Raw genomic sequence first — 27,754 nt, 5'->3', positions numbered from 1 at the left:
CCCGTTTTGACTATGACGTCCTCTATGTGTATTTGTAAACCATCGCTCTAGTCTTTTCTGAGCGTGTCAGTACTATGATACGTTCCCTAGGCAACGTCGGCCTACTTCACAAACTATGGTCACCGGGACGGGCCGAATTTCTGACGCGGTCCCATGTGACCTGACGTCACGATTCAATCCTACCCCGATTGGCCATTGCTATGAGACTCCGCCTACCAACAACTCGACCGCGGCCGCGCCCCCAGAAATAGCCGCTCCGACCACGGAATCACATTAAAACAATCCCGCCGGCCCTCGCCCCTGATCGTCGGGGTCCCGTTTGAGGGTTCTGCAGGTACACAGATGGTGCCTAGCGTCAAGAGCGTAAGTGAAGATCTGAATGCTGATGGATCTCATTTGGCTGCACGTCGCTAAAGCTAAGTACTATTCTGTCTATTTCCTGACTCGTGTATCCTTGTTCTTTTCATTTATCAAGGGTGTGCCAATTACGCTTCCACCCCCCTCCCGTGACCCATGGTGTACCATGAACACACCATATAAGTGAGACATTTTATTTTTTATTTGAATAGCGACAGGACCATAGCCTACTCGGTCCATTGATCTGTAACTGAAACATCGGTTTCTTTTACCTTTTTAACCCACAACCACTACGATTTTTATCTTCACATGTAGCTCACCACACTTCCCAGCGATTAGTGGTTAGCTACCCAGGGACTGAGGTTGGTGTTAAAAATAAGGTTAGAACACCACCACTGTCCACCCACAAAGAATGGAGCACCATGGATTTACCTATGTAAATAAGACCTATCACTAATTGTTTGTTTTGTCTTATTTGTATGTCTATGTCCCTTTATTTCCAAAGGTGCTGAAGCCTCCTAAACCAGGAGTAACTGGGAAGAGGACTCTCTTCCCTTTTTTGCACTTTTTTCACTAATTTTCACTCTTCACGTCCCTAGGTAAGGGTGGGCCTTAGCGTGCCCATACCGCCAGGGTTTAGTACACCTTTTTTAAGTCCTGATGAATGCCTGGTAACTTTACACCGTTTCAAAGGCAGAAACATGTTGACTGATGAACAACTAACTTTGGAAACAACCACACAATTATTTGTGGACTACTTTCCTACACTTAATTTTAAATGTATGTCCTAGTGATCTAATAATAAATAATTTTGATACACTAAAGACATCTTTTTAATTCCCTCACTATATGTTTGTTTTGGCAATTTTTAAAGCGCGCAAATACCCGGAGGTGTCTCGGCGTTTAACTGATCAGATGATAACTATAACAGATCTTAATGTGCGAACAGCCAGGTTTTTAATTTCTTCCTAAAGCTAAGGAGAGTGGGGGCAGTTTTGATGGTAAGAGGAAGTGAATTCCATAGTCTGGCTGTGGAGATCACAAAGCATCTGTCACCCCAGTTAGCTTTCCTTGTGCGTTGGACATTGAGCAGATGGGCTGAGGATGAGCGAAGGGTTCTGGGGTTTTCAAGAGGACGGAGGGCGTCTTTGAGGAACTGCGGGCCAGAGTTGTTGATGGCTTTGTAGGCAATGCACAGTGCCTTGAATTTTGTGCGGCTTCTGACAGGAAGCCAGTGAAGCTGTCGAATGTAAGGAGTGATGGAGGTGAACTTGGGAATGCTCAGTAGGATTCTGGCTGATGCGTTTTGCACTAACTGAAGCCTGTTGAGAACTTTTTCCTGTGCATTGAGAAGGAGGGCATTACAGTAGTCCGTTCTGGCAAAAACGAGGGTGCTGATCAGAGTTTTTCCAGCTGGGGAGGTAGGGAAGAAGCTTCTTGATCTTCTTCAGGGTGAAGAAGGAGGTGGAAACTACCGAGTTGACGTGATGGTGGAAGAGCAATCTATCGTCGAACATGACTCCAAGGTTGCGAACCTTAGTGACTGGTTCTGGAGGAGGTCCCATCTCACTGGGCCACCAGAGGGGGGACCAGGCAGGTTCCAATTTCCCGAATGTCATCCCCTCTGTCTTTTCAGAGTTTAATTTTAGACAGTTAGAAGACATCCAGGAGCTGATGGCAAGCATTCCCTCTTGAAAGTTTGCTGCAACTGTAGGTCCATCATGATGTACAGATAGAACCAACTGGGTGTCGTTGGCATAGGTTGTGAGACTAATGCCGTAGGACTTGATCACTAAGTCCGAAACATAGATATTAAACAGGGTCGGACTTAGCGAGGAGCCCTGTGGTACCCCACATGGAAGGGAGAACGTGTGAGAGAAGAAAGGGCCCAGTTTTACAGCCTGTAAGCGGTTGGCCAGAAAAGAAGCGAGAAGTTCTTTGGCTTTGTTCTGGATGCCGATTGCTGAGACACAGTCGATCAGAGTGGCATGATCGACCGTGTCGAAGGCCGCAGATAGATCAAGCAGTATTAATACTGCTGCGCCGCCTTTGTCGAACGTCATTCTTATTTCGTCAGCTGCTTTTATTAGGGCTGTCTCGGTTCTGTGTCCCTGCCTAAATCCAAATTGAGTGTCGTCCAGCAAGTTATTTTCATCAATGAATTTTGAAAGCTGTATATTCATTACTTTTTCAAATATTTTTGCAGGGAAAGGAAGACATGCAATGAGTCTGTAGCTGGAAGGGGAAGCGGGATCAAGGGTGGGTTTTTTCAAGAGTGGCTTGATGATGGCCTTTTTCCAAACTGTGGGATATGAGCCAGTAGTGAACATGGTATTACAAATATTGGTCAAAGCGGGGGAGATGGCATCAGGGATGAGGTTGAAGATGGAAGGAGGACATGGGTCCAAGGGTGATCCTGATTTGGTGCTGAAGATTAAACGGGAGACTTGTTCCTCAGAGACTGATTTGAACTTACAGAAAGAAGGAGCGGTGATGGCTGGAGATTGTTTAACTGTAGTGGTTGAAGAAGGTTTATGACGAAAAGCTGAAAAAATAGATGTGACTTTGTCCATAAAGAAATCTGCAAGAGAGTTGCAGAGGGGTTGAGACGTGTCAGAAGGGGGAGTAGAGGGATTTGAGAGATGGTTAACCACCTGAAACAATTTTCTTGCGGAGTTGTGAGCCTGATTAATTTGGGAAGTATAATAAGTCGTCTTTTCTGTGGCAATAAGGTCTTTGTATTTGGACAGGGCGCTTTTATACGAGGTTTTGTCAATAGGGTTGTAGTGCCTGCGCCAGTGTCATTCTAGGTTTCTGCAGTGTTGTCTTTGTAGACGTAAAGATTCAGAGAACCATGGGGCAGAAGGAGATTTTCTATTGCGAAGAGAGGTTTTGGGAGGTGCCAGTTTGGAGCATGCCGTGTCCAAGATGTTGAGATAGTTACTAGAAGCTAGTGACGGATCCGGTTCCATTGTATTGATGCCAGCGGTCAGCATAGAAGCAAGATGAAAGATATCGATATTTTCCCAGTCTCGTGTAGAGATCGGGGAAGATGGTCCGATTTGAGATGAAGGGGACTTGGTTTTAATAGAAAAGCAGACTGACGAATGATCTGTCCAAATAAGGGGAATAGGAGGGGAAATCAGAATGTCAGGGTTGTTGGTGAATATCCCATCAAGGGTATGTCCTGCTTTGTGGGTAGGCTGGGTGACAATTTGATGAAGTCCTACCGCTGAAAGATCACTGATGAGGGCAATGGTATCGTTGTCGATTAGGGATTCTAAATGAAAATTGAAGTCTCCTAATATGGTGTATTGAGGAGCTCCAGCTGTAGTTTCGACTAAGTTGTTAAGGCTGCTAAGGAAATTAGATCTAGGGCCGGGAGGGCGGTAGAGCAAAGTGCCTGTGAATGACTGGTGGCCAGAAAGGCTAATAGAGAAGGAAAAAGCTTCACAATCTCTAGAATTAAGAGCAGTGGTTTTAACTTTATAGCGGTTTCTGTAGATGATCGCTATACCGCCACCCTTTTTTTTGGTTCTGTCTAATCTGTGGACGCAGTAGTTTTCAGGAAAGGCTGCTTTGAAATCCGGGCCAGAGGAGTTGTCACCCCAAGTCTGTGTGATGAACAATAAATCGAGATTGTATGACACAATAAACTCTAGGATGTCGAGTTTGTGTTTTGGGAGGGAACGCACATTAATGAGTGCTGCTAGAACCTGTTTAGGGGTATTAGCAGGGGGAGTATGGTTAATGCAAGCAAGGCATTTGAAAGGACCTATCAGAGGGTCAGTATATAGAAATTGAGGTATAGGGTGCGGTAGGTTGACCGAAGGATTAAGTTCTAGAAGTTGAGAGGAGGTATATTTAATCAAGGCAGGGGCTATGGGGGTCTGAAGGACGAGTGGGCCAGGGGGGATGGCCCTGGGCCCGGTCCCGGCAGACGGCGCGCCCGCTGCGCTAGTCTGCTGCGTGTCCGGTAGGTGAACATGGTTTATAGGCGAGAGGAGGCGGGGGGACGTGGCCTAACAATGGTGGGCGTGGCCTGGGGGTTCCCAGGGAATGGCGGCAAGATAATTTTTTGTAGCCCGCGGCAGCGTTAAATCCGCTGCGCGGGGGATGCCCAGGGAGTGTCAAACAATAATAATAAGTGCCCGGGGAGAGAATCGGTAAGTTAAAAGCACAATATATGATTTACTTTCACTGCACGCCGAACTCACAAAACCTGCTCCGCAGTAATCCTGGCGTCGAAGCACAATAAAGAGGCACTCTGCCTCTTTAGTGGGACCCAATGATGAAGCATGTCACCACTAGGTGGTGAGTGAGGGCTTTCCTAACTGATCCACGTGAGTCCAGTTTTCTGTTCTCCTGCTCCTGTTTGTGGTTTCTCAAACACCAGAGAACACTCTTTTGTTGTTTACATAGACTTAACCGGGGAATAAGAGTGTTCCATAACTCTCCCTATCTCTCTTCTTGTTGGTATATATGCATGATAAAACAGCTGCGCATGATGTCATGTTTCACTTGCTGGATGTTTGTCTTTTAAACAGTGTTTTTTTTAGTTTAGAGAGTCACATTTGAGGTGTCAATTCACATTGAGCGTTTTGGGTATGCCAGTACCATCAATATCATTAATACATGACAGTTTAATGTTTTTTTTACCACTTCATGAGTGCCTTTCATAGGTTGAAGTCACATTAGTGACACTGTAAAATTACTTTTGTTTACTTTCTCTGTGCTATATAAATATTTTGTTGTAATTACCCTTCATGAAGGCTTGTTTGGGCCCAAATGCATTGTGTCTTTGAAACCATGAGATAATACAAATAGATTCTATTTGTGTAAATGCCCAAATTGAGAATGTAAGAGATGGCATCTCAATGTTAATGGAGATGCATAATACGAAGTGTAACTGTTATTAAAATAATACCCAACAAATCGCTCTAAGTTTTGGTGAACCTATGGGTCACATTGTAGTGCGTCTTGGGAAGTGCGCACACTGCCAGCGATAGTAAAAGGTTTATTTTTCCAGATCGAAAATGGCAGTTTAATACTGTACATGCTGGCTGCAATGTCAGAGCCTGGGACATGTTCTATGAGGCTGATTAAGTGGGAGACAATCATTGCTGCAGGGCAGGCCCACTAGTAAAATTTAATTTACAGGCCCTGGGTACCTGTAGTACCACTTTACTGGATGCTTACTAGTAAATTAAAGATGCCAATTTGTTGTATACTGATTTCACTATGTTTAAAGGAAAGAGCACAAGCACTAAAGCACGGGTTAGCAGTGGCACAGTGTGCAGAGCGTCCTTAAAGCCGACAAAATGGGTTCAGAAAAAAGAAGTGAAGTGGGGGTACCTCCGAGAGGACCAAGTCGAACTCGACAAATCACGTCTTTATGGGTAAGCAAGGAGGAATCCAGGCTTTTGGTAAGATTGTGGATCCCAGTAGTGTAGCAGTGTTCAGTAGACACACTCTTCACAAGAAAAGGATTCTCACGGACTGGGATGCGAGCTGTCGACTGAGTGCGCCTTTGCCACTCCACGCCAGGAGAGATGCATGCACGGCCGGCAATGGCCGCGGCTGTGTATTCGAGCCGGAGCTCGTGAGACTGCGGTGTTTGCTGCGGAGGGCTGCTGCCTGAAATTGCAACCTGAGGAGAATCTTGCTGCGCTTACCAACTGCTAATGAAATTAAAGGAAAGGAGGCGTGCTGTTTGGAGGCTGGCAGGGGGGCCATGAGAACTGATTGAGCTCTTGGTTTTGGGATTTTGTTTCTGCTGGTTTCTGTTCCTGCTCTGCCGGTTGGGCTGCTCCATTTTGCTTGGTGACTGGGCCTTGGGACAAGGAGTTAATTACTGGAGCAGATTTTTGTTTGGCGCCCTCTGGACCATAAGCAGCTTTTTTTTTGCTTTTTTAAAACTTCTGTAATCTCCGCAAGGGCAGCATAGCAAAGAAGCATATAAATCCAGCATTGACTATGACGGGAGGCGAAGTAGAAGTGAGTAAGAATTGAGAGAGCAAAGGAAAGGGTAAAAGGGTAACAAACCTTTTGGAGGAGCTCTCAACATGCAAAACCTTTCTAAAAGTACTGCCACAACCGATCTTGATTCCCCAGTCCTGGTCCAGAGGGTCAAAAAGTGTGTAGGGCAAGCAGCAGGCCAGGCAAATCGTGTTGTGTCCTCCCGAAAATGCATGGTATTGCCTACAGAAAATGTGGAGATGGCAGCTACAGAGCTCTCTCAGAAAGAATGTCAGGGGTGTGCCTCAGCCGCTTTGGATACAAGTTGATGCTGAGATTGGAAAATCCAAGCAACTTAAAAAATACCCTCCATTTTTTAAGGCTAAATCTGGGTCAACGCCCGGCGCAGATGTGCTGGAGTGTGTTACATTAGTAGTTGTACATTCCCGTGGCTCAACTGAAGGTATGTCTCCCATAGGTGACAGTAATGTTTTGTCACAACTTCCACCACAATCTCAGTAGTCTCCCTCACAGAGACCACCTGCATTAGTCGTGCCGGAAATCACAGGGCAGGCAGTAACCAAAAACACTGAAGTGTTAGCAGAACAAACAAAATCCGGCCTTGAATCCACTCAGGAAGGCCCCTCTCAGGGTGATGTATCCTTCACTCTGCAGCGGGATGTCAAGAGCCTACTCAACCTAATTTTATAGGAGATTAGGGAGCAGAAAGCCTCCCAAACTGTGGAGATCGCTGCTATACATGCCCGCACTACAATGGGTCGAATCTTTTATTTAAAAAAGTCCTCCCGAAATATAATGGGGATTTGACTCTCACGAGGGCCCATCGCATGCCAGCGTATCTTTTTCCCAACGCCAAGTTCCTACTGATGATCCTTGTCAATTTTGGAGGCTACAGGATGAAGGAACAAATTCTATCCAAAGCGGTGAAACAGCGACAGTTCACCTCTTCGGAAGTATCATTATGTCGTATTTTTCCTGATATGCCCGCCTCCACTGCCAACAGGCGGAAATAATTTGTTAAAATACTTCATTTGTTCAAAGAACAGTGGGCACAGGCAATATTGCAGAACAAAGTAAACTAAAAGTGCTTGTAAAAGGAAGACTTCATGTATTTTGCAATGTCCCAGAAGCCTAGTAGCTATTGCAACAAATCTCTAACAAATCCTAATTTCTTAGCTTGGGGCTCTTAGACTGGTGCCATGACGGTCTGCATATCTTTGTTTTTTTTCTCCCTTTGTGAATTTGTTTCAGATAGTTTTTTGGGGATTCCTTCTTTTATTTTTTCACGTCCTGGGGTGGGGCGAGATGGGGTGGGTAGGCCGATAGCTTCTGGCACAAGGTCAAGGTGCCAGTTTAGGGGAGTGGGGTAAGCCTGTCAGGTGTGAGTGGGGACAGTGGAGTGCTCACTGTGGCTTTTGGGAGGGGGGTGGCGGTGTGTGGGAATGGGAAGCAAGAAGGGAAAAAAAAGTCCATTTCAAAATTCCAAAGTCAAATGTAAATCGCGCTATCTGAACTCTATTTGTAAATATACACCCTGTGAGTGTCAGAGCTGTATCCATGATAGACCTTTGGCCAGGTATGTCAGAGGATTTATCGTCTTAAGTTGCAGTTTATATTTGAGACCCCTCTAGGGCTAAAATAGTATATCGGACTAATGGATAAAAAGGAAATCCTAAAGGTGGTCTCCTTTATTGTTAAGAGCCTCAACCATAAAAAAGAAAATGCGGGCCATTGAATCTTGGATTAAGACAGTAAATCCATCTGTAATTTTAATTCAGGAGACCCATTTACCAGTTGGGAAGGTAGCGGATTTTTCAATGTTTAGGTCCTGAGCAGCATATCTGGGCTTCTCCTCTTCCCCCTGCAACACATCGGGGCACGCAGATCTTCCTGAGTAAAAAATTTCAAGCGGAAGTGGTGAATTTTGTAAGTGACAAGAGAGGAAGGTGGTGTTGGGTGACTTGTAAACTGGAGAGTAGATACTTAATGTTCACTTGCATTCATGCCCCAGTTGAAGATAATGCTGAGCCATACGAAGAATTATTTCAATCCTTAATACAAATTCCCGGTGAAATAATCATAGGGGGTGATTTACATTTTTTATCAAACCCAAAGGTTGACTCCTCAGTCATTTGCAAAAAACAATTAAAACCCTAAACTTTAAAAATGATTCAAAATTATAGTAAGACTTTGGAGTTAACTGACCCCGGGAGGGAAGCATTTCTGACTAAAATCACGTGCACCTGTTTTTTAGGCAGATTCCGCACTTCACATATTGATTTTTTCTTCTTCTATCCAAGGCACTGAATTTTAGTGATCATAAGAATCCTCCCCAATGGATTCTCGGATCATGCATGAGTATTTTAGAGGTTGAGTTAGGCAAAGTTCTGGTTCACCCCCAAGAGATGGACGTTTAATAGGCAATACTTACTGGAAGAAAGTTGGATGCCACCCTGTAAAACATTGATAAAGCAATTTATCTCAAGAAATCATGTGACGGCTCCTCCTCACATTGCCTGGGACTCCCATAAGGCTTATATTTGTGGCCTGGCTATTAGTAAAGATAGAGAAAGTTTAAAAAAAGAGAAAGAAAAAAAGCAAGTCCTAGAGCAGAAGGTGCAGAAGTGCTATGATACCTTTCTTAGAAGTCCTGCAGCTCCCAACCAATGAAAACTTGACCAGGCTAAACGGGCTTTAAGCAAAGCTTAATATTTAAAATGTGAAAAATTGAATCATAACTATAGACAAAAGGTATACGAAGAAAGTAATTTTACAGGGAGGTTTTTCTCATGGGAGGCTCGGGAGCAGGGAGCAGGCAGCAAGCAACCGGATCACCATATTGAAATTCCCCGCTACTGGTACCCGGAGCGAGGACCCGGCTAGCATAAGGGACATAATGCTGGAACACTGCAGGCATATTTATGGTAAAAAACAAGGAATTTACAATGCATCCCTGGAAATTTTCCTTCGGGAACGGAAAGTTCCGGTACTCTCCGAAACCGATAATATTAATATGATGCCTCCTTCTCTAAAGAAGAACTGGGTGATGTTATAAAAAACCTTCTGAATGGTAAAGCCTGTGGACCGGATGGTGTTCCGGCTGAATTTGAAAAAAGATTTTCAAGGGTTTTATCAGAATATTATTTATTGATTGCCAACTCAATCCTAGAGGTAGTTCTGATACCGGTGTCATTCCGAAGAGGAAATGTAGTCAGTTTTTTAAACAAGCATTAGCAATGCAATAGGCCTCGCATTTACGAGAGTTTGAGCTACTGGCATTGTCAATGACTGCCTTTTTATTTATGTCTTCTTTTTAAAACAGATAAATAAAAGGCTTTGTCATTTACAATGCCAATAGGTCAAACTCTCGCAAATGCGAGGCCTATTGCATCGCAAATATGTGCCATAATATTTTTTTTTAACAGCCTAAGGAGAGAGCATGTCCTGTCTGCAACAACAGGCAGGACAAAGCTATTTTAGAAAAAAGTGCTCGGAGGCTGAAATTAAAGCCTACCGAGTAACAACACACGTAACAAGGGGTGTCACCACTGGGTGGTTACAAAATCAGACAAGGTAGTACTGAGGAGGGACTACTAAGCCTTTTGACCAATGAGCAGCCACAGTTTACAATCACACAAGCCATTGACAAATATGGGCGGAGAGTGGGCGAAGCTTCAATTCCTTCCTGGGTCAGAGTAACGCAAAGCAGCGGCTTGCACTGCACTGTGTTACTCCAGATGTATCAAGCCATGCATGGTGACCTTGTGTGGCTTGATAAATGTGACGTTAGTGTTGCGCCGCCCTTGCGCCACCAAGGACCAAGGACATCGCAACACTATGATAAATATGGGCCCCAATAGTTACACTAACAGTGCAATAAATGCACAACTTGGCCTCATTTTTGGGGGGAAATGTTCTCGGTGGAGAGTGGAAACCCCTGAAATCCTCTGAAGGAAGCCAGACTTGTCACTCGATTGGCCCAATTTGAGGTGGATATTTGCACACTAACACTTTAAAAGATCACCAGGTTGGTGTAAAGACTCGATTGTGGAGTAGGCAGGTGGGAGCTTTGATGCATAACTGGAGAGGCGGGTGGATGGGGATGGCACATTCAGAGTACTGCGTGTTGTACTTGCCAGTCCATGGATATATGAATTGTAAGCATGTTGGCTTTTGGGTGGAGCATGGAGAAGTAAAGAGTCATGAGATCTCAAGGTCACACAAGGGAGTCCTGATGGGACACGCAGTCGGTCCTGTCGTCTGCCGCCTGCCCCACCCTTCCCGCTCTCTAAGTCACTCTGCACTATTCCACTGCCTCAGACATCTTGGTCTGCAGTAATTGGGGCGGGAGGCGTAGTAACTGAGGACAGGGCACTGGCCATTATCTGTGGACCGGTTGCCAGACTACCGACAGGTCAGTAATGGATACAGAAAGGAGATCCGAGTTTCCAAATGCAGTTTTTCGCAATCAAACTCGTGGGAAGCTGAGAGCTGCCCGAAGCCCGCCTCAATCATGCCAAGCTGTTTTCTGCCGGGGATAATGTTTCCTGACAGGGTATCAATATCTTCCCGGGTTAGTCGTTCTACCTTAATCTAAAATATAATATCCCTATCAATAGACAGGCTCTGCTTGGCGGCTGCACTTGCAGACCTGCTCTCTGGCTGCCGATTTTATCTCCTCGGAAAAAACACAGGAAGGAAGGAGGGTGTCACACCTCGCTGCCCTTTGTGATGAGGAAGAACATTCATAAAATCATCATCCCGTTCCCTCTCCGCCCCCTGCGCCTCGCGAGCCCCCCGGCCCCGTCTCCTCCTAATGTCTTTCTCTTATTAAAAGAACAAGCTTTGAAAACACCTATATGGCCTACTTCAGTGCTTTCCTGTCGCTGCACTCCAGTTACCAACCCCTTGCCTGCGAGGACCATGCTGTTTTTCAACCTCCCTGCTCCCCGCACGCACTCTGTCCCTCTGCTCTCCTGCTAGTCGCAAACACGCTGGGCTGACCCTACCCTACTGCTCTGGATTTTTTTGTTGTTGCAGTTTTAATAGCGTGAACTCGACCCGAAGGTATCACGGCGCTTTATTTTCATGAGCACCAATTGCATTACAGGCTGACTGCCTGACACATTAATTTGTAGGCATGGAGAGATTAAGTGGTTTGCACTGGATGCTTATTTATGTATTTATTTACTTTATGCATTTTTATATAGCGCAGACTTTACCCGAAGGTGTCAGAGTGCTTCACAATAGGAACAGTAATGATACATGAGGAGAAAATTACAAGTGAACGACTTACAAAAGCAAACGTTAAGTTACATGAGGCAAAAGTGACAATTGTGAGCAAGCAAAATACAAGAGGTAGCAAACGGTACATTACAGGAGGAAAAAGTGACGTGTGCAAGTTACAAAAGTGTACAAAGTACAAGTAGAGGTATAATAATACAATAAATGGCAGACACTCAAACACATGAACAAACGTTACGTAGGCAATGGTGGCACTTGTGCAAGTATCTAAAGCAAACAAAATGTAAGAGGAAGAAAATTGTGTTGCAAGGGAAAAGTGACGTGTGCTTGTTACAAAAGAGTACTAAACACAGGTAGAAGGATAATACTGCTATAAATGGCAGACACTCAAACCACAAGAACACACTGGGAAGGCACTTCCATAGTCATGGAGTCATGGTCATAGTCATGGTTTTTGAAGGGCAGAGACTGCCAAGGATACATGTAAAGCAAATCTTGCAAAGTCACAAAACAGAACAATCAAAGATATCACACAGGCATATCAATAATTGGATGCTACAAAGCTTCAACCCATACTGCAGCACAGCCTTGTGCACTGATGCTCCCAAACCCGCATGACCCAATTCTAAGTGATGTTATCTGCATCATGCAATCATGCGGTTACAGCTTCATTCAGTTGCACTATCGGAGACTCGCAGTGATGCAATACATGAGCTTGTGGTGCACACACGAATCACAATGGTTGTTGAACGCCACTCTAATGGTCTTTCTGTGCCCTGAAACCCTACCCCGGCTCTGCTCCTCCTTACCGTGTACCCTTTGGGCTCCAGGTCACTCTCCTCGTACCGAAAGGAAGGAATTAGCACCTCCATGGTAACAGTGAGCGGGGCGCCGTGCACCCCACAACCTGACGTCACAATTTACCAAGAACAGCAACAACCGTTCATCAGTGACGTCACTGCTGAGCCTGCAATCCACACCAAGTAGGAGGGCACAAGAGTGCAAGGAAAGTTACACATCGAAGGCTGTGAGAACCTTGGGTAGCGACTATAGCTATTAAAGGCATCCTGCTGAGATTCCGTTTGGCCAGCAGCCGGACATTGATTGATTGCCTCCGGGGTGATTGGGTGGATGGCTGCGCGACGATCAGGGTAGTGATTGGAAGGGGCCTAGTGATGTCAGAGGTTAGTCGAGATGGAAGAAGACGGCGGGGAGTTTGTGGAACGGAATGAAGGCGTGTCTGTAACGAAGCCTGGCTGGAGGCATCAACTGTGAGCCTACGCTGGTGGGAGGCCCCGAGGCAGACTGCAGGCCCTGGACACACACACATAGGAGATGGGTGCCGGCCTGCAACGTGGGCCTGCTCGTGCGCCAATATTGTACCTTTGCCCTAGCGCCAGAACAAAGAACCGGTAAGGGCGCCTGCTACTACCGCCTCAACGAAGCTGGGGCTGGAGACTGTTGTGCTGGGGCTGAGAGTCCACGAGCAAGAACACCCACTGGATGGAGAGGTGGGCATGCTGCGGGGGTGGGGGGCGCCGATCGTGGTCGCCCTAAGGCTGAAGAGGAAATCGGGACAGCTGCCTGCTGTATCCGTGTTATTGTTGTAGGAATAATCTTAGCATGTGTAGTCATCAGGACATGCGTGTGCATATCAGCATGCCCTGAAGTCTGAGTGTGACATTAAAAGGAGAACGTGTTAGGGGAACGTGTTAGGTAGTCACTGCACCGTGCACTAACACAGAATCATAAATTGTACTTGTGCATCGTGCCTGCTTTAGGAAGTGCACAGCTGCGTTTGGAATTAGTTTTCTCTACAGTGCAGGTCTGTACTGCAGCTGTAAATGAGGACTGCACACTGCGTTTCAACAGCAGAGAGAGTGGGGTGGGGCTAGACTAGCGAGGGGAGGGAAGTAACAAAAGACACGCGTATGGCCCGTTAGATAAAAGACAAGGGAAAGTGAAAGAGCACCATGCGCGCATTGTAGGCACGGCGTTAGCGTGGCCTTGAAGGGGGACAGGAGATGTGCACACCGTGTGGCTACAAGCGCGTACACCTGCTCAAATCGCCAAAAGCTCTGCGCACACCCATCTCCTGTCCCTCTTCCGAGGCAAGTCCACAACAATAGAGCTCGCTGGCACAGTGCTTCGCGCTGTGTATGCCAGGCTCGACCTAAAAAGGGAAAGGACGGCGAAGACCCTAATTTATATCGCCCACTTACACTTTTGCATTCTGACTAAAACGTTATTACCAAACTTTTAGCCAATAGAATTAATATAATAGCTTCACACCTGATCCATTCTGATCAAAATGGTTTTATTGCAGGAAGACATCGTAGGACAAATACTCATTATTTAGCAGAAGCACTGGATTATTTCGAGACCAAGAAAATACCAGCCCTGTTCCTTCTATTGGATGCCGAGAAGGCGTTCGACCTCGTGGTCTGGGAGACTTTATTCCGTATATCCTGTCTAGGTTCGGTATCCCCCCAGATCATGGGGTTGAATCAGAAAAGTATCACAATGCAGATGCCAATATTATTGTCAATGTCTCCGAGGTAGGACAAATTGGCGTTCAATGTGGGACCAGACAAGTTTATCCACTGTCTCCTGTTTTATTCGCTTTTTTTTATAGAGCCTTTGGCTATTGCCATCCAAGATAATGTAGATATTCGTCCCCCTCTACCTACTATGGGGAAACTAAAATTATACGCTGACAATATCCTGCTAATTATCAATTGCGATAAGGGGGTTCAAGCAAAGGTCTTTGAGATCTTTGAACAGTTTGAATCGTTCGGCGTGTATAAATTTAATAAAAAGAAAACGGAAATAATCCAGTGAGGATGCAAGCCTGATGTCTTACATACTGATATCTTGTCATGCATAAATTCCAAACCCAAAAAATACTTGGGAATTACGAATCTCTAATCTGTACGATTTAAATGTTGCTCCTCTTCTGTTGAAAGTACATGATTTATTTCTCCGTTAGAACTCGCTCCCGTTAACTATCATGGGGAGGGCTTAATTGATCAAGATGTCCCGTCTCCGGCTGTTTAATTTCTTATTCTCTGCAATTCTGTGTGTTTTAACAGCACCTTTCTTCGGTAAGCTAGAGTCCATGTTTAAGTCTTTCCTCTGGGGGGGAAACCCCCCCCGAATTGCACTAAGCAATTTATAGGAGGAGCTGGAGAAGGGTGGGTTAGCCCTCCCTAATCTTAGGGATTTTTATTTTGCATACTTTGCACAATATATGTTTAGGTTTAAGTCAGAATTGCTTACAGGAGTATTTGTGAACTATTTCATGAGTTAATATGCAAAGAGTACCTGATATGTTGTCCATTAAAAATCATGAAATCACCAAAACTAGTGCGCTATAAGTGTTTGCAGTGTTTTTTTCGCAAACGTCAGGACTTTTATAGAAGATATACAATCCCAGCAATCAATACTTCAACCCCTTTATCCAAACTCACATCGGCATTTGGGATTAGAGAATCGTCTGAAATTATTCAAAAATGGTCCAAGGCCTGATTCCAGAAAATCTCAGCCTTTATTACGATTGATAGGCGGCTAAATATTTCCGAAATGCATGATCTAATTCCAAATGATTTTCTTCTCCTCGGATCGTATAGTATGCTCATCATGTTCCTTAGAAATGTGGATCTGATGCATACTAAGGAGAGTAAAAATCTGGCACTTGTGCTATTTGAAGAAAGCGTAGCTCGTAAACCCGGGGAGTGGATACAACATTTACGCCCTATCAAAGGTCCGGATCTCGCTCAGAAAGCAATAATAAAATGGGAAAAACATGCAGGATTGGATGTAACAGCAAGAATGTGAACTTTAGTAAATAAACGTAACTTTAGTACGCTACGGTGAGCTAATTGGCGCGGCATGCTATTTTTTAGCAAATGGCTCCTATATAGAACCCCACATTTTTTATCCAACTTTATCCCAGTCAGTCTAGTCAGTGTTTTCGTTGCTCAAATCAGTCGACAGCCAACTGGACGCATATCTTTTCACAGTGCCACTCAATTCAGGGGGTTTGGAATTATGTTTTCTGACATTTGGGGGCCAAATGTCTAATCATTAAATTGGCTGAAAATCCTGGGCTATGTTCCCCCCCTTCGCTTATCTGATAAATGGGTTAAACTTATATATTGCAATGGCGCCAGGTCGCTGTTGCTTCAAAGATGGCGATCAGGACTGGTACCAACAAAAGATGAGTGAGTTCGGAAAATGAAACCGGTTAGAAATAGTGAATGTTTTTTTGCAAAACTAAGTGGGGGATTAGGAAATTTGAAAAAGTCTGGGAGGCATATTTCGACAATATACTAAATAAAGCCTAAAATGTAAAAGCCACTGTTAATATGATGAAATATTATTCAATGTTTTATATGTCAACATACTTGAATACTTTACTGCACTGTATTGCACTATAGACACTTTAGTTCCTCTTAGGCGGACGCGCTAGTGGAGCTCAGACTTAAGGCAAGCTGCTACTGAAACGCCTGGTTAAGGGTTTTAGCATTTCTCCTCCTTTTGCACTGTCATCTCTCCTTTTCTCTCACTCAGCCCTTAAACGAAACGCCTGGTAAAGGGTTCCCTGCGCGCTGTGTATTCCTCTACTCTGCCGCTTTTTAATCACACTCACCACCAGTTTAATATTTTTTTAATTATAATGATCTTACCCCTCACAGATGCACTTTGCTCCCATAACCACTCACAGGCTTCGCCGGTCCACATCGGAGAGTTCCATTTTTGTGGAGGGAAGACCTGACATACCGGAAGGACTCCACTTCCAGTAGGGCATCACACGCAGGTTAGCAGTCCAGCTGCTCACCGCAAGGATAAAAGTGTATGCACTCCCGGGTGTGCAGTGGACACGCTAGTGGAGCTCAGACTTAAGGCAAGCTGCTACTGGAACGCCTGGTAAAGTGTTCCATGCTTTGTTTTAGCATCTCTCCTCCTTTTGCACTGTCATCTTTCCTTTTCTCTCACTCATCCCTTAAACGCCTGGTAAAGGGTTCCCGGCACGCTGTGTATTCCACTACTCTGCTGCTTTTTAATCACGCTCACCACCGGTTTTAAAATTCTAAAATTATAATTATCTTACCCCGTACAGACGCACTTTGCTCCCCTTACCCCTCACAGGCTTCCCCGTTCCACCGCGGTGAGTTCAGTTTGTGTGGAGAGAAGACCTGACATACCGGAAGGACTCCACTTCTGGTAGGGCATTACATGCAGGTTAGCAGTCCAGCTGCTCACCACAAGGATAAAAGCTGATGCACTCCCTGACGCGCAGCGGACGCACTCAGCGGGCGTGCCGCTGGCGTGCTGAAGGGGCACCAAAGTCAAGCCCGTCCATGCCTGGCCGGGCCCAGGGGCCAGGACCCCTGCTTGCCTCCCACTCGAAAGCATCCACTATACTGGTGAAGAGTTGAAACACTGGAACAAACTCCTATGCTCTCATCCATTATCTCCCACAAAAGACCACGGCAAGTGCAAACTCTGCTCTTACGAATTTAACCCGTCTGGCCCAACCATATCAGACCCGGAAATACCCTTCAAACTATATCGGCTCAATTGCAGACCCCTACCTAAACACAATACAGAAATCTCTTTGCTCTTGGATGATTTAACACCGGAGGTGCTCTTCGTCAGAGACCTGGCTTACCCCAAACTCAGATCCCGACATAGTACAAGCTCTTCCCCCGGGGTTCCAGATCAAACGCCTAGACAGAGCACCCGACAAACGGGGCGGGATTGCCATCATCCATAAGGACCAGCTGATCTGTCAGTTATTAGGTAGCCCCCGATTAGACGGTGAGAATGTCCACTTCTCCATTGAATTCTCCCCCACTCTTACGTTCTCAGGCATCCTCATATACCGGCCCCCTGGAGCCCTGAATACGTTCTCTCAGTCATTAATAGAATCCGTTATCACCATCGCTAGCAGTGCAGCTAACTTCACCATCCTCGGAGACCTTAATCTCCATTTTGACGACCTGCTGAATCAACATGCAACTGACCTTGCCTTAGATCTTGCGTCCTACCAGCTATCCCAGAAGGTCCCACTAGCTACACATACTAAATGACATCTTCTCGACCAGATTTTCTCAAATCTTGTGCAACTAAAAGGGAATGATCCCCTCCCCCTTCCATGGTCTGACCACTTCCTAGTCCCCTTTCTCTGGTACCCTTTGAAAATGGCTCCCCTCTCCCTTACACCGTTAATACTCACTGAAATCCGCCCCTGGTCGAAACTCTCCGTACAAGAATGGACCCTCACGTTGGAGAACACCAGACCCACCCTCAATGATAATCTAACCACCTCCTACAGGGACTTCGTCACATGGATTGAAAATTTCCTAAACACGGTGCTTCCCAAAAAACCGATCCGGGAGAAAACCGGACCCAATAAACACGCATGGTTCACTCCCAAGCTCCGCCTTTTGAAAGAAACGCAAAAAAACTAGAATGACTATGGAGGAAAGACTTCGCTCCCAAGAAAAAAGCAGACTATAGGTCAGCTATAGCAATATATAAGTCCGAAATAAAAACTGCCCAGGCCACCTACTATGATCAAAAACTATGTTGATCAGCTAACCCCTCCAGAGATTCGTTCCCCATCATCAAACAGTTACTCTAACTCCCAGACCCCCAGGCAGTGCCTGATCCTTCGGGACAACATTGCAACGAACTAGCAGATTTTTTCCAGTCCAAAATTCAAAACATCCTGAAGCACATCCCTTCCCCAGATATTCTACCCCCACTTCAATCTAGAGACTTGGTACATAATAAGAACAACCCCTGCCTAGAAATGTTCACCCCTCTCACCCAGGAATCCCTCCTTCCCATTCTGTCCACTGTTAAAAGCGGATCACCTCTTGACCCCGCGCCACTCAGTATTCTCAAGAGAGTACTACTCACTATCATCTCCCCCATCACTGACTTAATTAATACATCCTTAGCAGCCGGATTAGTCCCCTCAGAATGGAAAAATGCCATGGTCAAAGCACTTCTAAAAAAGAAAAAATCCCGCCTAGACCCCGCGGAACTGGGCAACTATCGTCCATATCGCTCCTCCCCGGCATCAACAAGCCGGTGGAAAAACATGTCATCAACTCTTTGTCTGCATTTCTGGAATCCCATGGCCATCTTCAGTCCAAACTGGCATCCAGCCCCACCAAGGCACCGAAACAGCTCTACTCTTGGTGTGGAGACCTCTAGAAAAATCCTCAACCAGGGAGGGTCCTCCGCCATAATACTCCTCGACCTCAGCGCGGCCTTCGACACGGTGAACCACCTTATTTTGGTCCACCGTCTCAAAAAGGTGGGAGTGTCAGGAACAGTCTTGGTATGGCTCCAGTCATTCTTAGAAAACGGACACTTTCAAGTATTCGAAGGAGACACCCTATCCAAATCCCTCCCTCTGCAGTGCGGAGTTCCTCAGGGCTCCTCCCTGATCCCCACCCTTTTTAATGTGTATATGGCCCCGTTGGCGGATATTGTATCCTCCTTCGGGGTCCATATTGTCACATACGCGGATGACACCCAGCTGGTCGTCAAACTAAATCAGGCCAAGCAGTCACCCATTGATTTCCACTTCTGCCTCAAGGAAGTCACCAACTGGATGTGTCTTTCCCATCTGAAGCTCAGTGGTGACAAAACTGAACTGATGGTGCTAGGCAACCAGCTGAGCCTAAAATCGAGCACCATGTGGCCAGCCTGCATGGGCCCAGCCCCCATTCCCAACACCGAAATAAAGGGCTTGGGAATCTGGCTGGACCAAGAACTCTCATTTAAGATCCAAGCACGAAAGACTGCTGTGGCGTGTTATGGCTTTCTCAGAACGACCCGAAAAATCCTCCCCCTGCTCCCCAGTCAAGCCAAAAAACTCCTGATTCAGACCCTAATCCTGTCCAGGTTAGATTTTGGCAACTCCCTCTATCTGGGTGCCCCCATCTCAGTTATTGCCAAGCTACAGGTTGTGCAGAACTCGGTGGCGCGATTACTCACTGGAATGAGCCCTTACTGCTCAGCCAAGCCCGCTCTCCGATCCCTCCACTGACTTCCAGTACAGGAGAGAATCCACTTCAAGGCTTTGTGTATTGCCCACAAATCCTTGAAGGAAAATGGCTCACCCCTCAACAAGGCCCTAGTCAAACCCTATATGGCCTTGAGAAGTCTCGGACAAACTTCATCTGGCAGCTGTCCCTAGAGTCAGATGGTCCAGATTAGGGGGCTACCTTTTCTCATATAACTCAGCCAAGCTCGTGAATTCCTTGCCCTTGCTCTTGGGAAAGAACCCACCCACCTGGCCTTCCGGAAACAGCTGAAGACTTGGCTCTTCCCCTGAGCCAGGTCTTCAGCTCCCTTTCGCAGTCCTGTTGCAGTGCTGGGATGCCCCCGGGTAGCCATGCGCTATACAAAAGCTTATTCCATTCCATTCCATTCCAAAACAGGCAGCTGACGTCGTGTTAATACGATGAAATACTATTCGAATTCTCATATGCTGACATACTTGTATATTTTATTGCACTATAGACACTTTAGTTCTTCCTAAAACAGGCAATTGATGTCATACGTGGTCTTTTTTGGTGAAATATTATCAGAAGCCTCATCTTCTGCTATAACTTGATGCTTTAGTCGGAATCACACTTTCATGCACCATGGGCACTTTAGTTACTTTTTCAATTGGTACTGTATCTGGTCTCTAATAGTTCAATGTCATTCTGGTTTTTATTCTGATCATGTATTCTTTTTTTACTCTTGAATATGTATGCCGTACTTTCCAAAAAGTCCAATAATGCCGGAAGTGCATTATTGGACTTTTTGGGGTCTCAATAAAAAAGAAAAAGAGGATTCTCGTCTATCCCTGTTTGACTGAAAAAATCTTGGTCAGATACCCAATCGCAAAAAGACTTAAACTACACTGTCAAATTGTTAAACCACATGGAAGTGCATGTATATCTGGAGAAATCAACCCCAACGCCTGTTCAAGTACTATCTTATTTGGGAGCATCTCTAAATACAATATAAGGAGAAGTGTGTCCTTAAAAGGAGAGAGTATATTCGATTTTTCAAAAATGTCTCTGGTTACTACATATCACAAATCTAACAGTAAGGATAGAGTCTTCATTCCTAGAGTCCATGGCATGGTGCAGTCTTCTTGTTCCCAATGCACCATCTATACATGAGATGGCTATAACAATGAAACACAAGTTCAAGGAAGCTGAGAATACAGATTTGTCTTAAATCAACAAGCTCAACAACCTTTTCATTGTATGATGGACACATTGAATCTTCTGAAAGGAATTCCATTCCATCATCATCTTCCATCACCGACCCTTGTGTCAGATATGTCTTTATTATGCTGGGGCACTCTTTTAGGTTGATGATTTCAACCTTTGAAAGGTCAATGATCTTCTCAACAATAGTTCTATCGCATCAGTATTTTCATGCTCAAAGCAGTCCTCCTGGCTCTGAAAGTGTTTCAGCCAGCTTTGGTCTCATACAAATTTTTAGTATAAAGAGACAATTCCACACAATGTGTTACTGTAAGCAAATACCCCTTTTTGTATGGTCACCCCCAAGTTTTCAGACTGTTGATGCTGGTTTTTCGATTTTGAGAGTGCACCGAGGCCTTACTGAACAGACCTCAGGACCTGTGTCCTTACCCTTAAACTAGTACGTTGAATTTGCTTTCACCCATTTAGCCATGCTGACTTACCTGTAGGACCCTAGTACATTGTCCCCAAGGTACCCGTGTACGTTAGAGGGTCCCCTCAGGGTTTGCAGCCCTGGTTGTGTCACCCTGGATGTGTTCTAAGTAAAATGAGACTCCCAGCCCAGCATTTGCAGTTTGGAAAAGCAGTTTTAACTGCTGGGCCGACTTTGCCAACTAAAGCAATGGCAAAGCCAGACGTACCCTGGTATAGGTACAAGTCCCCCCTTGGCAGGCCCATCGAGTCCTAAAGCATTGTGCAACATATCCCACTCGTACTACATGTAATTTTGCATGTTCTGATAGAAAAATGCGAAACATTTGTCTTTACTGTGGAAAGGTTTCGTGGCCCAAATTGCCAGTGTAGAGTTAACTGCAGGCCCCCTGAGCTGTTCTAACTCTGGTGCAACCAAAGTGGGTCACACAAGATATCAAATAACTCATTACATTAAGCCAGGCTTGATCCTCTGGTCAAAATTAACGTAACAAGTTGCAGTGTGCAACTTTAGCAAATTTGCCACTTAGATGCCTTGAGTCACCTGTGCCCACAGCGATTTTACGCGGAGTCCTTTTGACATATCCACTTTCTGCTCTACCCGGGAGATGTGCGAACAACTCACATGAAAGGGTACTATAGGGGTCTGCTGTGGAAGGTTTCACCTCCCTTCTGCAGGAAGCCACACAGGTGTTGGCCCAAAAAGTGAGCTTCAAAGGAGAAGCCAGCTTTAAAGGAGAAGTGGGTAACACTTAGGAGAGGGGGTGCTCCATTGTACAGGCAGACAGGCTGTCCTTTGGGGCAGGGAGGGCAAGCCAGTTGCCAACCCTTTTTCCAGGGGCATGCTAAAACAACCTGTGGGTAGGGATAGGGTGCTCCACAAGCTGGAAGAAGGGTCCTGCCATATTGGGTGTAGACAGAATGGTGCATTCTGGGATTACCAGATACCACACTTCCCAGGAAGTGGTCAGCGGGAGGGAAGGAACCTGGTGGCCCATTGGCTAACCCCCCACATATAGCCTTGGGGACATTTTCTCAACATAAGTAGGGAACCTCTGCACCCAAACTCAGATCTCTGCTGGAATGGAAGAATGACCAAGGAAGGAATACCCTGCTGCACCGTAGAACCGGCAAAGAGAGGCTGCACTGGCATGCACTGAACCTGGTGCCTTGAAAAGTAAAGGGACTGTGCCTGCTGTGTCCTGTTTGAGGAGATGTCTCCAGGACCCAGCATAGGTCAAGAGATTCCAAGGGACAGCCGACTGTCTTCCTGGTTGCAGCACAAGGACGCAAACCCTGAAGAAGTCTGCTGGGGCATAGCCCAGAGTCTTCAACCCACCTCTAACTGCTGCATGCAGCCCTGTGGACCAGGACCCAATGCATAAAGTTGCACCTGGGACCTCCAGGGGACGAATTATTGACCCAGAAAAAATTGGCCCGTCACCGCAATACTGTATAATTGGTCGTCCAGTGGCGACAGGACTTCTGCTGATACCGAGAGGACTTTGAGGAACGTTGACTGTGAGACCCGGACCGCCTCACCCCCTTTGTAAACCAAGGAGTAGTTGCAGCAAGATCCCGTTGACTTCATCAGATCCAAAGCATCCTATGAGCATCTTCAGCATCCTTCATCCCTTGAACCAGGACCCCTTCCATAGGAAAGCCCTGCAAAAGATAAGTGCCTGGAACTGACAGAAGACTGTTTCACCTGCAAAGGTAACTGTTTCTGAGGACCTTGGTGGACCCTCTAACTGGCTTCCTACTGTAGTTGGTCGCTTAAAGTTACTCCCAATTAATGCATTGCAGCTAGCCCAAATGTTTTAATGAAAAGTTTTCTAAATGTCACATTTGTTGAATTTGCCAATACTTTGACGCAGTTGAGTAAAACGCTTTGATTTACTCTACCTTCTAAGTTCTATATCTCCAAAAGCCTCCGGTTCATCTTTTTCGTTGTGGTGTGTAAAAATATGTAAAAATTCAGGTTATTTTTCTAAATTGATGTCAAATTATTTTGATTACATACATTTTTCTTCAATTGTTTTGATGCTGTTTTTATGTGCTTTACACTTGTTCTGTTGAGTAAGCCTTGCTACTCAGAGTCACAGCTACCTAGGGTTGAGCTGAATGTTTGGAAAACAAAGTCCTAGGGTCCTGAAGGGGTTGGCAAGTGTATCACACATGAGGTCGCACAACCACACCATGCAATACACCCCATTTCCCCACAATTACCTAAACAAGTATGGAGGAGGAAGATAATGGACATTTTCCTTAGACGCTTAGGCAATTTGGCATTGGCTCCTGGTAAGAACTCTGTCACTTTAAGTTGTTCACCTGCCAGGTCAACAAACTCAGCGAGCAGATTAGCTCAGCAGACAATTCCACGAATGGGAACTCAATGATGTTATGCAAATAATTTTTTAGAGACTGGGATTTTCCAGAAATAGTTGTTTGTAATCAAACACAATGCAAAATGCCCAAATTTCATATTGTGCGTATGGAATCCAAAATCAATGGGGGTATTGCCCATTTGATGAACTGGTTGCACAAATCTCTTTACGCTTAACCACCGATACCATTATATCCAACGCTTATCAAGTTCAATGACTGCTGGTCCGCAGGCAGGGGCCGGTTGTGTGAGCATGGGGGTTGCACGGGGGCTGTGGGGGGCTCACCTCTAGTTTCACCACCTTTTTGTGGGCTGGGCGTCCAAGGTCTTTGTGTTCCATTCACAGTACCGATGGCCGGTCGAGCAATGCAGGCTGAGGGAGGTTGATGGAAGGGATGGCCGGTGGTGGGCTCTACTCATGGCAACATGGCCGCTTCGTTCTCTGTATCCCCGCTTAGTCAGGCTGGAGTCGCATAGGAGATTGGGGTGGCAGCATCTATACTCCACTGTAAAGTCCTGCAGTTAGTTCCATTTGAGAACCCTTGTTTTTCCTAAAGGGAGCTGGTTGCACAGGGATGTCAGGACTGGCAGCCTTTTGCAGGCATATGGTAGGGGAAAAACCTTTCTGCGTTTCCCTTCTTCCTTGTTCTTGTGTGGTTCTTGTGCCTGGTCCTCGTAGTGTTTCCCTGCTTGTTATTGAAGGCTCAGGATGCTGGATCTCCACGAGGAGACTGGCCACACAGGAACAGCAGGGTAACCGTTTGCATGTGCCCAGCAGGGAATATCTCCAGTTTTTTTTTTTGCTGTTGCATGGTCTTTGTTTCTTTCTTAGCTGTATTGTTGTATCACCGTGTTCTATCGCTGCATTGTTTTGGACTCCGTGAACAACTGTTGTCAACTGTGCAGCAACACAAGATCCTTGTCTTAAGTTCCAGTTTGTCGGGAACTCGGAGGAGGGGGGCGGGGGTTTGAAGGTGCTTTACGCCTAACGGCGATCCCTAGCCCGGGGAACTCCTTAACAATTTGCCACCTTGAACCAAAAAAAGGAAGAGTTTTTCATGGATACATCTATCCGCAGACTCCTCACCATGTGAATATTCCACAGGTGTCCGACTGGATCCCGAAACTATAAAAACAGTCGTCCTGTGCACTAGGAGGTGGCATCACGCAGCTTTGCGCCAATGTGATTCCTCTACAGAAGTGTCAAGCAAATCCACATTTAAGCGGCACCTCTCCATGATAATGTTTGTTCCTTTCTCCACCTTCTAACACAGAGCCTGAGCTTCTCCTTGGTCTTTCGACTAGATTCTGTTGAGCAACTCTACCAGTGTGCAAGGGAAAACAGGGTTTAAACCATGTAGGAACTGTCACAAAAGGATGTCTGTGAAGAACCCTCATAAAGCCTGTTTCTGTCAACTGCACCAAGATGAACCCAATGACCATACAGGAAAGTGAGGCCAAGCGGAAAAAGTCTCCATGCTGCGACCGGTTGAAGTCAAAAGGAAGTCCCGTTCTCATGGCAGCTCATTATTGCAATCAATGTCTTCCAGTAAGTCAAAGAAAAAACACAAGAAGTCAAGGGGAACTCAGCCCTTTCTTCCAATCTCAAACTCCTTAGAGGGTTTTAGGGCGTTAGCATGTGTCCTACTCTTGTTCGCCTTCAGAGCAGGTTCAGAGTTTGGTCCAGATGCACCCTGAATTTCCAGGTCCGTCTGTGACGTTGCAGCAATTGGAGACCTTCAGGGAGGTTTTATCGACTTCCTCTGGCATGCCTTCAAGCCCCAAGGAAGTCCACTTCAGCCATCTGTGCCTCTTAAGCCCGCACCGGGTTCAGCACTGGCTCTGGTTCCCATGCAACTCCGGTGCCGGTTCTTCTCTCAAAGACACATATACAGAGAGCGTCTATGCCCGATAAGGGTGTGCAACATATAGTGCTATCCAAATTTGAACTGAACCCACCTTGAGCTAAGTTACGCCTGGTGCTGACTGGCACGCATCCACTTGGCAAACCTTCATTCTGATACTTGCCCTTCTCACATGGTAGGGTCCAGAAATTTCATAGTCTTTTTGGCACAGAGTCAAACAATGTAAACGGGGATGACTGTATTTCCCAATAGGATAAGGAAAACTGGTATGAACACCTCCAGGATGCCAGTGGGCTGGGCACTTTTCCATACATTGACCTTTTCCCTGTACTCACCACTCCCCAGTGTCCCTCAGTGCTTCTACTTCGTGGTCATAATGTGAAGAGCGGCAACTGTTCTAGACATACAACTACCAACTATGAAAGTTAAAATGAATGTATTGAAGGAGTATTGTAACCTGCTCAGGCTCCCACAAAGCCACTGTTACCATTTAATGAGGCCCTTGGCCATAGGCTTCTTCAGGTCTACCTGTGAACAGATAGGTTGCTCATCGCCGTCGCCCTGGACCTGGTGACTCTCCTTATCTTACTCAACACCCAACGCCAGAGAGTCTGGTAATAGTCGTCCATCAGCAAAACTAATCCAAATGCCATGACCGTCAAGAGTCCCTTACCCAGGATATTCAGGATGGATGTGTTGCGGTGAAATTTGTCATCTGCTCTGTACTGGTCACAGCAGACTGTTTAAGAAGTGCAGTAGGTACCATTGTGACTTTCCTGCGCCATAGCTGAATGAGTTCTGGGGTCTCCTCAGGGGATGTCCAAACATCAGTAATGGATTCGCTGTTTGACAGCTCTTGTCTTTTTGGTGACAAAGTAGACTCGTCCTGAAACAATTCAAGGAGAGTCGCAGCGTGTTACTTTCTGTTCCCACAAGACAATTCCACAAGCAGTTTCGCCCTCTCCATGGCTACGGTAAGGTTTTTCCATTTAATCAGTGAGTGTCAGACTCCTCCTCCAGCCCCGCAGGCCTTTCAGCCTTTTTGTGTCAGAGGCCTCGGTTCTCAACGACCAAGCGGACAGTAGGGACAAAATGCAGCTCATCCTTGTGGCCCTTTGGCTGCCACAAAACATCTTTAGTATGTTTATGGTGGTGTGGAACCAACCGGTTGGAGTCGGGATCCCTTATTTCCTCTAGGGATATGAGGCCTTCACTTCAGACAGGTGACTCTGCCTTTTCATTTCTTTCTACCCTGTTGGACTTTCCACCTCCTTTAGGGTGGCTCATGGAGGACCATTTATTTGTTTTGCAGCAGAAAGGGCTGGCCCTTTTATCCAGTAGGGCCATAGAGAGGTCCACAACCCTGGAAGTAGGAACTGGGTGTTTCTACCGCTAATTCTTTGTGCTGAAGGATGGAGGCCATTGTCCTTTTTTTGATCTTTAACCTCCCAGCTCCTTCCTGAGAAAAGACCAATTCTAAATCCTCACGATAACTCAGGTCCTGCCTGTCTTGGACTCTTGAGGCTGGATGGCGGTTTTGGTCCTGCAGGGTGCTTATTTTCATATCTCCGTGCTGCAGTCTCACAGGCTCTACCTGCGCTTCACTTTGGGTCAGCAGCTTTTTCGTTTTGCAGTGCTCCTCTTTGACCTTACCAGCGCCCCTCAACTGTTCCTGAAAGTAAGGGCAGGAGGCGCAGCACACCATAGGATTTTGAGAGTACCAGTCTTACTCTACCTCAACGACTGCTGTTTAAGTAGGGCTTGCCCCAGGCAATTGTCAACCTCTCCTCCCTGCACTCTTCCCCTTTTCAGCCTCCCCTTTTATCCCCCCCAATGGCTCATGTGTCAGGAGGCTTTAAACCTCTGGATGTGGTTGGACTATCAAACTATTTCTTTGGTGGCAAACCACCTGGCAAGAGCTTCAAGCTTCAGGGCGAACAACTTCAGCTGCAGGGGCATAGCGGATCACAAATAACAATTTCCACAAGGAGGTGGCACAAAGCATCTTCCAGCAATGGGGAGAATCTTGGCTTGTTTTTTTTGCCACCAGCGAGAGTGTGCAATGACGAAACCTTTGTATATTGGAGTTTCCAAACGATCTCTCTCATTTGGAGATACCTTTCACCTTTAGAAGAGCTTGAGACTCCTGTATGCCTTCACTGCCTCTCCTGAGCTCTGAAGAATATCAGAAGAGGACCGGG

The 27,754-nt window shown here is 46.0% G+C and overlaps 1 protein-coding gene across 3 annotated transcripts in view; it reads left to right on the top strand.

The window, feature by feature from the left end:
* The window catches only part of CENPC (centromere protein C), a 1,220,926-nt gene that overhangs the window by 219,378 nt on the left and 973,794 nt on the right, over window positions 1-27,754 (top strand). The gene's annotated exons all lie outside the window — the stretch shown is intronic.

Source organism: Lissotriton helveticus, chromosome 2_1 (genome assembly GCF_964261635.1).
Source record: "Lissotriton helveticus chromosome 2_1, aLisHel1.1, whole genome shotgun sequence".
Lineage (NCBI taxonomy): Eukaryota > Metazoa > Chordata > Amphibia > Caudata > Salamandridae > Lissotriton > Lissotriton helveticus.
This window is presented reverse-complemented; position numbering and strand designations above follow the sequence as displayed.